Here is a 12491-nt window from a genome sequence, read left to right as displayed (position 1 = left end):
TGATGGTAATAATAATGTAGCAGACTGCACAGTTATTTGACAAACTGCCTTCTTCACATCTTCTGCCCTTTGTGAACTAGTCCATAAGACTTCAAATGTTTTGTCTGCCATTTTTTTAATCCATATTAAAACCTCTTGCTTCTTTTGCCATATACTGGCCTCCAAATGACCATCATTCATCACATAGCTTAAACTTGTTACCAGTCATAGTCTAAAATATGAAAATGTGATATATTATCACTCATTAAGAATAAAAATGGAATGGCTATTGCAGTAGAAAACAAAAGCTATTTCTTTTGCAAGGACAGAAAGATCAAGTCCATGGTTTGTAAATCAGTGTAGTATGCAGAGCATTTTATGATTCAAAGGAATAAAAAGAGCCTATATAAAATGGAAGATCATTATCACCATTTGCTCTTTCAATCAGAGAATCCATGCTGTGACTGTGCAGGACTTCAAGATCCAGAAACTAATGCTGTATTCAAATAAACACAGAAGCACCTCGAAAAGGTCATTTCTTACCATAGCTCTTTCCAAGGTTTTGGACTGTAACAGTGAAATCCTGTAACAATAAAAGCATCATCAAATGACAGTGTTAGATTGCAAACCCTGTCAATTAACCTTAGAAGGAAAATATATATATATATTCTTCCCTTCATAGGTCATGCACTGTTAGACTACAGTTAATTCATGGTATCACATAAAGCTTTACAAAATACTTTCGTGTTTCTGAAAACTAGAATTACCTGAAAAAGATAAAAAAAGGCCCACATCAAGCTTAAGTCTTTTCGTATTTAATAATATATTAATCCAAGCATCATATTTTCCAGTGTTATTAAAAAACAAACAAACAAACAAACAAAAAACAAATAGGATATAATTATGCAGAAAAGAAGACTTGGTAACAATTTTTATAATCAATATCCCAAACCTAGGGAGAGCAGAGAGTAATATTTAAAACGAGCTCAAAGTAGTCTGAGATATTGATTTGATTCCACTACAGCATATTCCCAACACTGCTATTCTCTGTGAGTCTTGTGGGTATAATTATTCTGTCCTTCAGGAACTATACTGGTTAAGGAAAAAATGACAAAACTGAATACATTTTGTTTTATATATTTTTTAGTACCATATTGCCCTTTAATACTGTGTAGGAAGGTATTTTTTTTTTTCTGTCGTTTGTTATACACTTTAGAAAGATGGAATGACTGAAAGTGGGTAGCTCTTGACAATTTTCAGGTAGGTTTATTCTTTCATAAGCTGTGCATCCCATATTCTTACATAAATCTAGGATGCTTTCTGTTGTTGGGCTATCCCCAAAAATAAAAACAACAATGACTTCATTTTCTCCTGTCAGTTTTCCTACTTGTAAGGGAGGATAAAAATTATATTTACTAACTAGCAAACCTACTGCAGACCTACTCCCAAGATGTATGGGAGGATGAACTTGTTGACAAGCTGCATTCTGGAAGCCTAGTAAAAAGATCAAACATCTATTTAAATGTGCAGTGCATGTGCATTTCTATAAAACTTTATACATTTCAAAAGTTCTTACTTACTTTTTGGAAATTAGTAGTTGCTTGAAGATGAAGGTCTCAGCTTAGCTAAGGTAGAGGTTTATATTTCAAAACTGTTAAAAACCTGTGATAATCAGGACACCCTGAGAGTGTGCAAGTCTGCTGTTCTATGCAATACTAACAAATATTCACAAGATGAACCATAGCAGTCAGGACATTGTTGACTGTACTGCTAATGGAGAAGTGTCTGCTGGAAATGATCACCTTATATGCAGGAAGTGGGAGAATGGTCTTAATTCTTTCCTTAGACTGAACTGTATCCACCTCACATCTGCTACTTCCTTTGCAGATGCTTTAATCATGAAAATGTACACAAGATGCCCTCTTCATGATATAAGTGTAGATTTTCCTGTTAAGGATACAAAACTGACCAGAACAGAGACAGAAAATACAAGACACATTATGATTATGTTGTCTCTTTGAGAGTTACACTTAAGTCCTTATTAGTATTTAAACATGTAGCAGTGTTAGGCATTGTCAACTGACCTTTGGATTCCCTTGAGCTACATAGTGCATGTCAAAAGGCATGGTGCATGTTCATGCTGAAACATACAGTGCAACATCATCAATTTTATATATTGGAAGTTCTCTGTTTCTAAATTTTTCATACTTTATTGTACCTCCTTAGTGTTGCTTATAGAATTCTCAGCACTGCTGTATGTGTTGTTTACTACTTTTCTATGTATTAAAGCACACAATACATTTTAGATCAAGACAAAAACTTGCATGTCTTTTCTGGAGTCTCCACTAGGATCTAAGAGAACTGAAATCTTTATCTCAATGGGAAAACATCTTGAAAAAACATGTCTAGAATTTTATTCTGTTTGTGTGAATGAAATTGAAAGGAATGAAATTCAAAGCAGTACAGCAAAAGTATACATTCTTAACCAAAAGGTAAATATCATCAAAGTAGACTAGCCAGATATATATCACTATGCAAGACTGACTTCTACAAAACCAATTTCAGTATTTTTATATATGTGCCAAGAAGACTCCACGTATGCACATATTCATAAATACATACATGTTAAAATAAAAATCTCACAAATATTATATTGAGTAGATTACCAATACATAGGACACTCATATAAAGGTTCTAGATTTGAATTACATCCAATGAATATTTCATCCACCTATAAATAAATTCTAGCTTTTAGATTTTAGTATTTCTTATCAGCATGCCATGATTTTATATTCTGATCCATTATAAAAATTGTCACAGTCTGTGTAATGCTTTCAGTGCATTTTAGTTTCACATTTTAAAATTCCATACATAAGGATATGACTGTGATATTAAGACTGTTCAAGATGGCTCTGGCAATAGAGATCATTTATGGCATACATCCCCATTATGCAAGTCTTGAATCCCCAATAATCTACTGAAAAGCATTACACTCTGATTTGCTACTTTTATTTTCTACCAATAAAACTTGTTCATCTGTCTTGGGAAATGCTTATATTTTAAATATCCTCATTTGTTCATATCTATCAAGCAACACTGTTGCTTGAGAATACAACAGTATTCTCAAGCCATTATGCCCACTACCCAGTCTCCATTCCACTAAACCCAAGGGATTTAGGTTCAGATTTTAACCTTTTATTACCTCAGAATAATTCATCTGTATTTTAGGCAGGTTTTATGGAGAGGCAGCTATCCATTAGAAAGCATTAATCTGTAAATGGTGCAATCAACTACATGCTTGTATCTCCTGATTACGAAAGATCCCAGCTCTGCTGTACTCCATAATAGCATATAAAATGATTCTATTAACTGCTTAAATCAGTTTTAGTTTAAATGATTCCAGACAAGTAACCTTCTCCTGTATGGTCTATACTACCATAAATCATAGGAATCAAATCCCCTTTCTCATTTACCCCAACAGATTATAAAGTTAGTAAATGGGAGTAGCATGAAATGAGAATTTGGCTTGACTATATAAAGATGATTGAAAAGGGGAATAAATCCAATCAGAACAGGTTCTAATGTAAGCTTTATGAATATATAGGTACTTTAAAAGAAATAACAATCTTATACAGCTCATACTCAATGCTGAAATATTTTGGCAGCTCCAGCTTTTGTTGGATTTGTATCTACTTACATCTTAGATGGGGGTCAGATAAGAAAATATTTCCTGTTTGAATATGATTATTTTTTTTCAAGTACATCCATTCCAAATGAATAGACATTGATAGATATATTACAAAAATATCACAGATATAATATGTAAAGACTTAAAAAGTATTTTACATTCATAATGACAGTATTCCCTTAACAACCAATCACATATCAAAAACTTTTATTGCAAAATATTTTAAAGTTTAATATGCATATAAACTTCTATTAGAAAGATTAAAGTTTTTATCCAAAGTCCAATGGATGCAATGCAGTCTTTACACTCATAATGTACTTGTGAGCACATTTAGGTTTACAAAAGACTGAAGGAAACTCTCTTCCTAAATTGGTTTAAATTTGCTAAAATTAAATAGAAAGTAGCAAATGGAGATTATTGAGAGAGAGAATGTAACATGTTCTATCAGACTTCAGCACTTTGAACAATAGCAGGAATTAGATTTTTATCTAAACTCAGTAACAAAGTATATGAGGAAAAAAAAGAACTACACAGGAAACCATAAGGAAATTATTTGTGCAGAACAGGAAAATCAAATATTGAAAATCTGAGATCTGATTCTGTTGAAAGAAAAAAAAAAATGTTTGTTGGTACATTTATCCCAATGTAAGCTTATGAACTGAACATTTAGGGACTATAGCCTCCTCTCAGGCTTGCATATTAACATATAAATATATTTAAATTGACTGTTTTAAGGTTTGCCTAGGTTTCTCTATATGCCTCCCCTTGTTTTTCTCACTTTAAGATAACAATGAAAATGTCCAGAAGAGTGGTCCTATTCCGTAAACATAGTTTAACATATTCTTTACAATTTCTAGATTTCACATTAGTCAATTCTGTCCTAGGCTTTTTTCCAGCTTCTTTAAATTTCACTCAACTACCTGCATAAAGCCTCCTTGTTAAATAACCATTGCAGTAGCCATAAACTTTTCTAGTTCCCCTCCTTTGTCCTTTCCTAATTCTGTCTATTCCCTTCTCTTTGAAGATTCTGTATATTCTGTCCTGACTGCTACATGATGTCCTTCAGCTTTGACTCTGATTTTGCTGGAAAGTATTACTGTTCAGGATCTCTTTTCTGTCTGTACTGGGTCTTGCTGGAAGTTCATTTTCTTTGTCCGTATGGTGCTGTGCTCTGCATTTGTGGCTAAACCACTACTACTAACACACCATTGTACTGCTGGACTGTGTTTGCATGCCATTAAGGCTTTCTGTCTCTCTTAACACCCCCAACCCAAAAGTGAGTAAGCTGGGTGTGGACAAGAACATGAGAGAGGACACAGCTACTATATCTGACCCCAACTGAAAAAAAGGCATATTCTATGCCATCCATATGAAGTTGTGCTCATCAATAAAAGCTGGAGGAAACGAGGAGGAAGGGGAAAGACATTCAGTGTTACAGGGGTTTGTCTTTCCAAGAAGCTGTTAAGTGTGCTGAAGACCAGCTTTCAAAGAAGCTGGACAAGTGCCTGACTATAGGAAACAGTGAACAAATTCCTCTTTCAGCATTCTTCCCTCTACCCCCCAGAAAAAGGAAGTGAGCAAGAAGCAGGGTGGGTGTTGGCTGCTGGCTGGATAATGTCACTTACTGACACAGACTGATCATTCATTACTATATAAGTCATTCACAAATGTCCCAGTCTTTTACATCCAGAAATTTCCAAACTATAATAACTTTTTTTCTTATGGATATCTACATGAACATATCTAAATCAGTTCAGAATCTTCCCCTCCATGAAGCATTCCTTGTTACCACCTTCTGTGATAACTCTGCATACCGTATCCTGACCGTCCCTCAGGCCCATAAGAAGAAAATATTTGGCTGTGTTCAGTACTTCACACATAAGCTTTGCAACAATCCTGAAAGCTCTCTTTGTAACCATACCAAAACATAACCCCTTTAATCCATTAAAACATCCATCCTAGTTATTATTACATTCCAGCTACTGTACGTCCTTTACCTAGCCATGACAAATTCTGTCTCAACCCAATTATATGTATGCTAATGCAAGGACCATTTTCCAAGGAAATTTAGTGGCCACTATTTAAACACTTGCTGTCTAATCTATCCAAAATATATAATTATCCTCATTATCAGAACTATAATAGAAGAGCATTTAGATCTTCATTCAGCAAAGTACACATAGTCAAAAATGTATTTAAGCATATGGTTAAACAGACGGCAAGATAGCATTTAATGAACCATTGAAACATGAACAGGGCCTAACATGAATATTTTCTATGATACTTTTTAGCTGCCTTAAACACACACTTTCATAAATAATGAATCAGACACAACTAGTATCAGTTATTGTGATTTTGGGAAAGAGTGCAAGAGTTTAAAACTGTCTTGCATCTTCTTCACGGTTTGCTGTGATGTGGGAGCATCAAATGGCTAGAGTCATTAAGCTATGTAATTTGTAGCAAGATAGAGCAGCACTTTCATTGTGATGAATACATGAGCGTATACACATTAAACTATGATGAGGATACTGGTTTCCAGAAAATTATTAGAGTTGGTTTAACACTGCAAAATCATGCTTATGACTATTTAATAGTGAATTGCTGTCTGTTTCAACCACATTCCTTCTTATTCCTATTCATGTATGTTTGTGAAGGTTCTCATAAGTCTTGATGAAAGCTCATCTAGTATATCAGGTCTTATAGTCATAGGTGATCAAAAGTATCTGTAAGAAAAAGAGTATCTGATATTCATTCATCTCTCAAATAAAATTGTCACCTATTCAGTAAGCAACCACAATATTGCAATCAGCTGGGAGGAGCTGCAAGAAAGTGTCCACAAACTTTAATATTTAAATAGTATTTCTAGATAAGAGCATCTGTCACATATCTATGTTACAGATATCAGATGATCTGAATGTCCACCTGCTTAAAGTTTGGTGGTACTTTTAGGCATGTAGAGGAGACATGAAACACTGACAATTTACTATGGAAATAGCTTATACTTTTTTTTTTTTTTTTTTTTTTCTGCTTTTATACATGCATAAATTACTACAGTAGATGAAACTAGTTAAGAATTGTGTTTTTTAAGAAGAGCAGATAGTCATGTTCAATACATGTTGAATATTAACAGTAACTGTTCAGACTGCTACTATCTAAAAGACATTAGTCTAGCCCCTTTTAAGTATCTACTACTTGGTCTTGCCTATTGCAAACCATTTCTAAGGCACAACTCTTAACAGTAATTTGAAAAAGTAAGCTCAAATATAATATGTCACGTATTCTATAGTAGTTATCTTTCCTGACTACAGTGATTTTTTATTGCTGTTAAATACAATTAACGTCCATTAAGACAGGAGATACTCAGCACTTTTCTGAATTGAAGCAATAGAAAAGAAACAGAAATGAACCTGTAAGAATCCTACTTAATTTGATTTTCTAACATTATCTTTGCTCTGCTTTAGATATGTAAATAACTTAAGATTTGAAAAATCTTTTAGAATTAGCAGGAATTGCATCTATGCCTTAAGAGAAGAATAGGCCCCTACTGTTTATAATTGATTAATTAACAATGTGCCCAATATTGTGGGCAGATCTTTAATTGCATTAGCTTCTGATGAGTATCTGTGTCACCATTCCTCACAATATATATATATATATATATATTTTTTTTTTTTCTTTTTCTTCTAATGACAAATTTATGGTGTGCATAGCTGTGCATCATCTGTTTGTGGAAGGACATTTCAGGCTGAGAAAGACATTCTCTTCTGTCACATCTGTGTTCTTTAAACTAGATTACAGGGGACTTTAACTTCCCATTTCTCACCTGTCTGGCCCTGTAGGGGTATCCACTCTTGTGAGGTGATTCCTGGGGATCCTAAATAGTGCACAGAGTGACTTAATCAAGAAAAAAAGGATTTCTGCAAGCCAGGAGGTCATAGAGGGAGTTCCCTAGCACAAAATTCCAACAAGGACAGTGCTTTGCCTCACTTAAGCACCTTTTTCTAATTGGTATTCAGAGTCAAATCTTTTTACTGGTGCTGGAAATCGAAGCCATGCCTGTGTAAAGACAACAAAAACTGCTGCTTCCTAAATGCTCAAGTAGGGCAGAATGTTAGAAGACTGAGATATAAGCCTTTACCCTTAGATGTGTCACTTCCACTGAAACTCTTCCAGTTTCTAAAAAATATTTAAATATTCATTGATCCAAGGAAAATGTGGAAATGACTCTGTAGCCAATGAAGCAGCACACTTTGCTGGAAGACCGTCATTCTGCTCCCTGCATCAGTGAATACCTAAGTGTAACAATCCCTGTGCTGTTTGCAGATTGCTTTTCACAAGCTGAACTTTCATTACAATTAAACAACTTTTTCTCATTTACAGCCCAAATGGACCATTCAAAGCCTGCTAAGGCTAAAAAAATACTAAGAAAAAACTCCTGCCTAGTAGAAAACTGATCAGAATTGCTTGCACTACTCAGCAACACTTACCAGAATACGAACCACAGAACAAACTCATGCTAAAACAAAACCTCATTTTTTTTTATTATTATTTTTACAGAATATCTTTTCTGATATTATGAAGACTGCAATCCTAGACTGAACACCTATTGTTGATTGTCCAAAGGTTCACTGTGAGCCACAAATCAGATCTTTATATTTAAGGTATATCAGTTTTTGATGCTGTGTTAATTAATGCAGGTTACATGCAGCTATCATGGATCTCACTTACTGAGAGTAAATATATAGAGAGACAGAAGTCCACATTCCAATTTCAGAAAGTCAGCAATCAGTTAAAAATAAATACTTGAACAACTTTACATAGTTTTTCCTTGATATCAACATCCATTTTACTTAAGAAATGGATGTAAGTAGAGATGAGTGAAAGACAGGAATTTGGCCACATCTGAACCTAGTGTATAGAAAAAGCAGAATGGCTAGAACAATATTTTGATCTTTCTGTAGCAGGCCCATTAAAACTAATGTCATTCTTTCAATGCTGGATTATATCCAGATTAAAACAACTCCTAGCTGTTGAGAACTGCACAGAGCGGAAGTGCTCTCATTTTAATTGTCAAGATGGCTTTGAACCTGAAAATTTACCTACCACTTCTTGGATATATACTTTGTTCATGTGATTAAAAGTTTTCTTTCAGAACTATCTGTGTAAATTACTCTGAACTTCAGCCACAGTTAATACAGTATTTCTCTTATGTAAGGCAGAAGCTCATCCCTATGCAAAGTGTTAGCACAAAGCAGAGAACTGAATTATATTCACAGGTAATATTGATGATTTCAGACAGACATCATCACTTTTTTAAACTTCTGAATAAAATTAACTCTAGTGTTTTCTCAGGTTGCACAGAACTATACTTTCACATATGTTAGAGTTACAGAGGGTCTTCCTGCTGTTTGGCTATTTGCTTCAAATCTTCATTTTGAAAGATTATATACCTTTTATCTGAGCACAATGAATGAACGTGTACATATTTTATGTGTGGGGAAAAAAAAAGGGAAAGTAGAAATACATATATATCAATCACTTTTCCAAGGTGATACTAGTGATACTATTCTACTTTGTCCAAGTACAGTAAATCACAAAATATTCATTGAATGTGATGAGGTCAGGATTCCTATCCTCTCCTTTTCATTTGTGTGAGATGAAGTTTTTTCTCTGTGAAACATGTATATTCTGGAATTCATTTTCTGTCACTTCAGATACAGGACCAAAATACATCACTAAAACTTGAGGCAGTGATACATTTTTCTGGAAAAAAAAAAAAAAAAACAAAAAAACAACAACATAGAAGTGGAATGAGCTGTCTGTGACTAATGCTGCAGTTTTAGGATGTTAAAACAGTTTGATCTGAGAGGCAATTTTGCGTAGATCAAGCAAGAAATATGCAAGATTGTGTTTTGTATCAGTTAATCTCCTAGTAAACATATATTTTGAAATTGGGTTCTTGATGCTTTCCTTGTCTCTCTTATTATCTTTTTCTTTCTCAAAAAAAAAATAAAATAAAATAAAAAAATCAGAAGATGTCTATAAAATGAAATCCTGTTTCTCATTTCATGTAGTTATCAACAAACACCTGAAAGAAGCTGAAACTTTTGTGCATCCTGTTTAGGCAAGTATGATAAAAAAGGAAAAGGGACATTGACCTTGAAATTCAATGCACTCAAAATCTGTTTGTCCTACATGAAGAAACTTCATGGTTGTTTGACTTCTTGTGAGAGGTTTTTGAGACTGAAGCAGCAATAATACAGCCTGCTTCATTCCTGGCTTCAGACCCAAGAGAATTATTGTTGGCCAAGATGAGCTTTGAAGATATCCTTCTTTGCAAAATATTCCAAAAGGGATTATTGTTGCCTGAGATAAGCCTTCTGATAGCTCCCTGCAAAAGACTCATCCAACATAACTTGACAAACTTCTTGTGGTTTCAAATGCTAATAGTCTAAAAACATTGAAATTAATTATTATCGAGGCATGAAATTTCAATTATTTGGGTCAGTGATATTTTTTTATGACATCTAAGTCATTCAAGAGCGGTGATTTTACAGGAACAAAAACTGGATGACAGAAATATAAAGTTATATTCCCACCGAAGAAATACAAAATAACCCTGATAGGAAAATATATTTAATTCAACACTGTGTATGACTGATATTATTACTTAACAGATGCACAGTTTCTGAAACAAAAATTGCTGGAAGAATATCAACAAACAAAAGGAATTAAACTGCTTCTCTGTTTCTGAAGGAATAAATATGATATAAAGTAGTATTAAAGAAGGCAGCTTTCATGATCTTTAATTGCTTTGAGTGTTGTAAGCAATAAGTACAAAACACATAAAAGCTTGTATACAATGTCTAGTATACTCACAGCACTCATTCCCACAAGATATCATTAAGGCCAAAATTCAGGCTTTAAGATAAGATTAAAGGTTTATGTAGTTGGTAATAAAAATTTTAGAAGAGGAAGTATGTGGGGGGTGAGAATGAGACTGATTTTCAAGGGAACATACAGAAGTTAAGTGTTTAATTAAAATCCCAGTTCCAAGTTTACATATGTTTAATACAGGCAGACATTAAAACTATGAAAACCCTCTCAAAATTGCAGCCTTAACACCTTTGAAATCAAATTATGTTTTGTCATGGTGTACAGTGCGTGGGTCATCTACAGCATAAGGCTCCTTCAAGTATGAAAAAAATCAGTGAAGCTGAATCAGTTGTCACCCCTGAAACTTCAAGAAAACAAACTAGGGTGAAATAATTTCCATTTCTGGGGGGGAGACAGCTGTCCCCAAGTAACCAAGGAGACATTCAATGCCCATGTTTGCTTACTTTTTTTTTTTTTTTTTTTTTTTTTTTTTTTTATGAACTCAGAAAGAATATATGTAAATTCTGTGAAGAGAAAAAAAAAATTCATCTCAGCAGGCAGACAAAAACATTAAAAGCATTTAAGACTTCATCCTAGGAATTAAGACAAAAGGAAAATATTTGGGCCTTTTAAAGTATGAAGATTGATTGCATGGTACTACTGAAAGTGGAAATTAAAATTTGTGACATCTAAGTAACTGTGGTTTGCATAGAAATGGAAATGTGTTTTAGGATAATGGAGCAGAAGCTGAAAAACAGTACAGAATTATAGATTATAGAGATCTGAAAGAAAAAGCACCAAGCAAACATAAATGTAAACTCAGAGCAGGCTGTTTTAAAACACATGGAAGCTAAAGAATTATTGTAGATCATTGCTAATACAGAATGCAAGTCCAGAAGAAGGTTTTATCTTTTTAACTCAATAATAAAGTTGAAGACTAGGAAGAGATGAAAATCCTTGTGGCCATATTTGACGTAAGATTGGAAATTACTGACAGGTTTATATTCTGACCTTTACATTGGATAGAAAAATTAAGCCTATAGAGGAGAATATTCAAGTAAATATAGAGTAACAACTTTCCCTTTAATGAAATGAAGTTAACAGGACATTCCTACATCATTAGGGCAGAACAGGCACCATTACTTTCTTTGTTTTATTTACAGTAAAGTTAATGTTGGTGAATTGGAATCCCAAAGACCGAAGCTCATCATCATGAATGACAAAACCAGTATAAAAATAGGAACACTGTCTTATTCTTTTTCAAATAAACAAACCTTACAATTAGATTTTTTTTTAGATGTTTTCTAAAGTCTAATTCTCTAATTTCTCAGTTGCTCAACTGTTGTAGAAGGAATTATACACTTCACTTGTAAGAGAGAAGCAGCAATATATTTATTGATGGAAACAGTGATTTAGCAGGGCTTAATTATGAATAAGACAGCAATTCAACAAAGCTCTAATGGTAAATGTAACATTAACAAGATTCATGATGGCAAGGTCACTTGATTATTTACTACACAAAGGACTGGGTCAGCCTAAAAACATCAGGGAGACCCTCAAGTTGAGTCGTGAGGATCAGAATCGAGCCACTTTTGCTGTCCAAACTCTGAGGTGTCTAGATAACAACTGAGTCTTATCCCAATCCCAGACTTAATGCCTAAAGGACTATATGCATAATCAATCCTATATATCACTTAGCTAAGATTAAAAAGTTTCAACACGCTTAGCAAATTACTTCCAGATTTTCAACAAGTTAGCTATTAGTCACTTAACTGAGTATCTGTTGCAGGTAAGGAATCTCTTAAACTCGAGGAGTAACCTTGAGAAGCATCCCTGCTCAAGCATAAGATCCTGGCATACAGCCCAATGCAATACAGAAGAGCTCAAAAGCCTCTGGGCTGTCCCTTATTTATGGAGTAAGATGATTGACTGCTAGTCAGATTTGCAT

General features: G+C 33.9%; 1 long non-coding RNA gene across 1 annotated transcript in view; it reads right to left on the bottom strand.

The window, feature by feature from the left end:
• Nucleotides 1-12491, bottom strand: part of LOC311437120 — a 120680-nt gene that overhangs the window by 71888 nt on the left and 36301 nt on the right. The window lies entirely within an intron of this gene.

This window comes from Aythya ferina (genome assembly GCF_964211825.1).
Source record: "Aythya ferina genome assembly, chromosome: 5".
NCBI lineage: Eukaryota > Metazoa > Chordata > Aves > Anseriformes > Anatidae > Aythya > Aythya ferina.
This window is presented reverse-complemented; position numbering and strand designations above follow the sequence as displayed.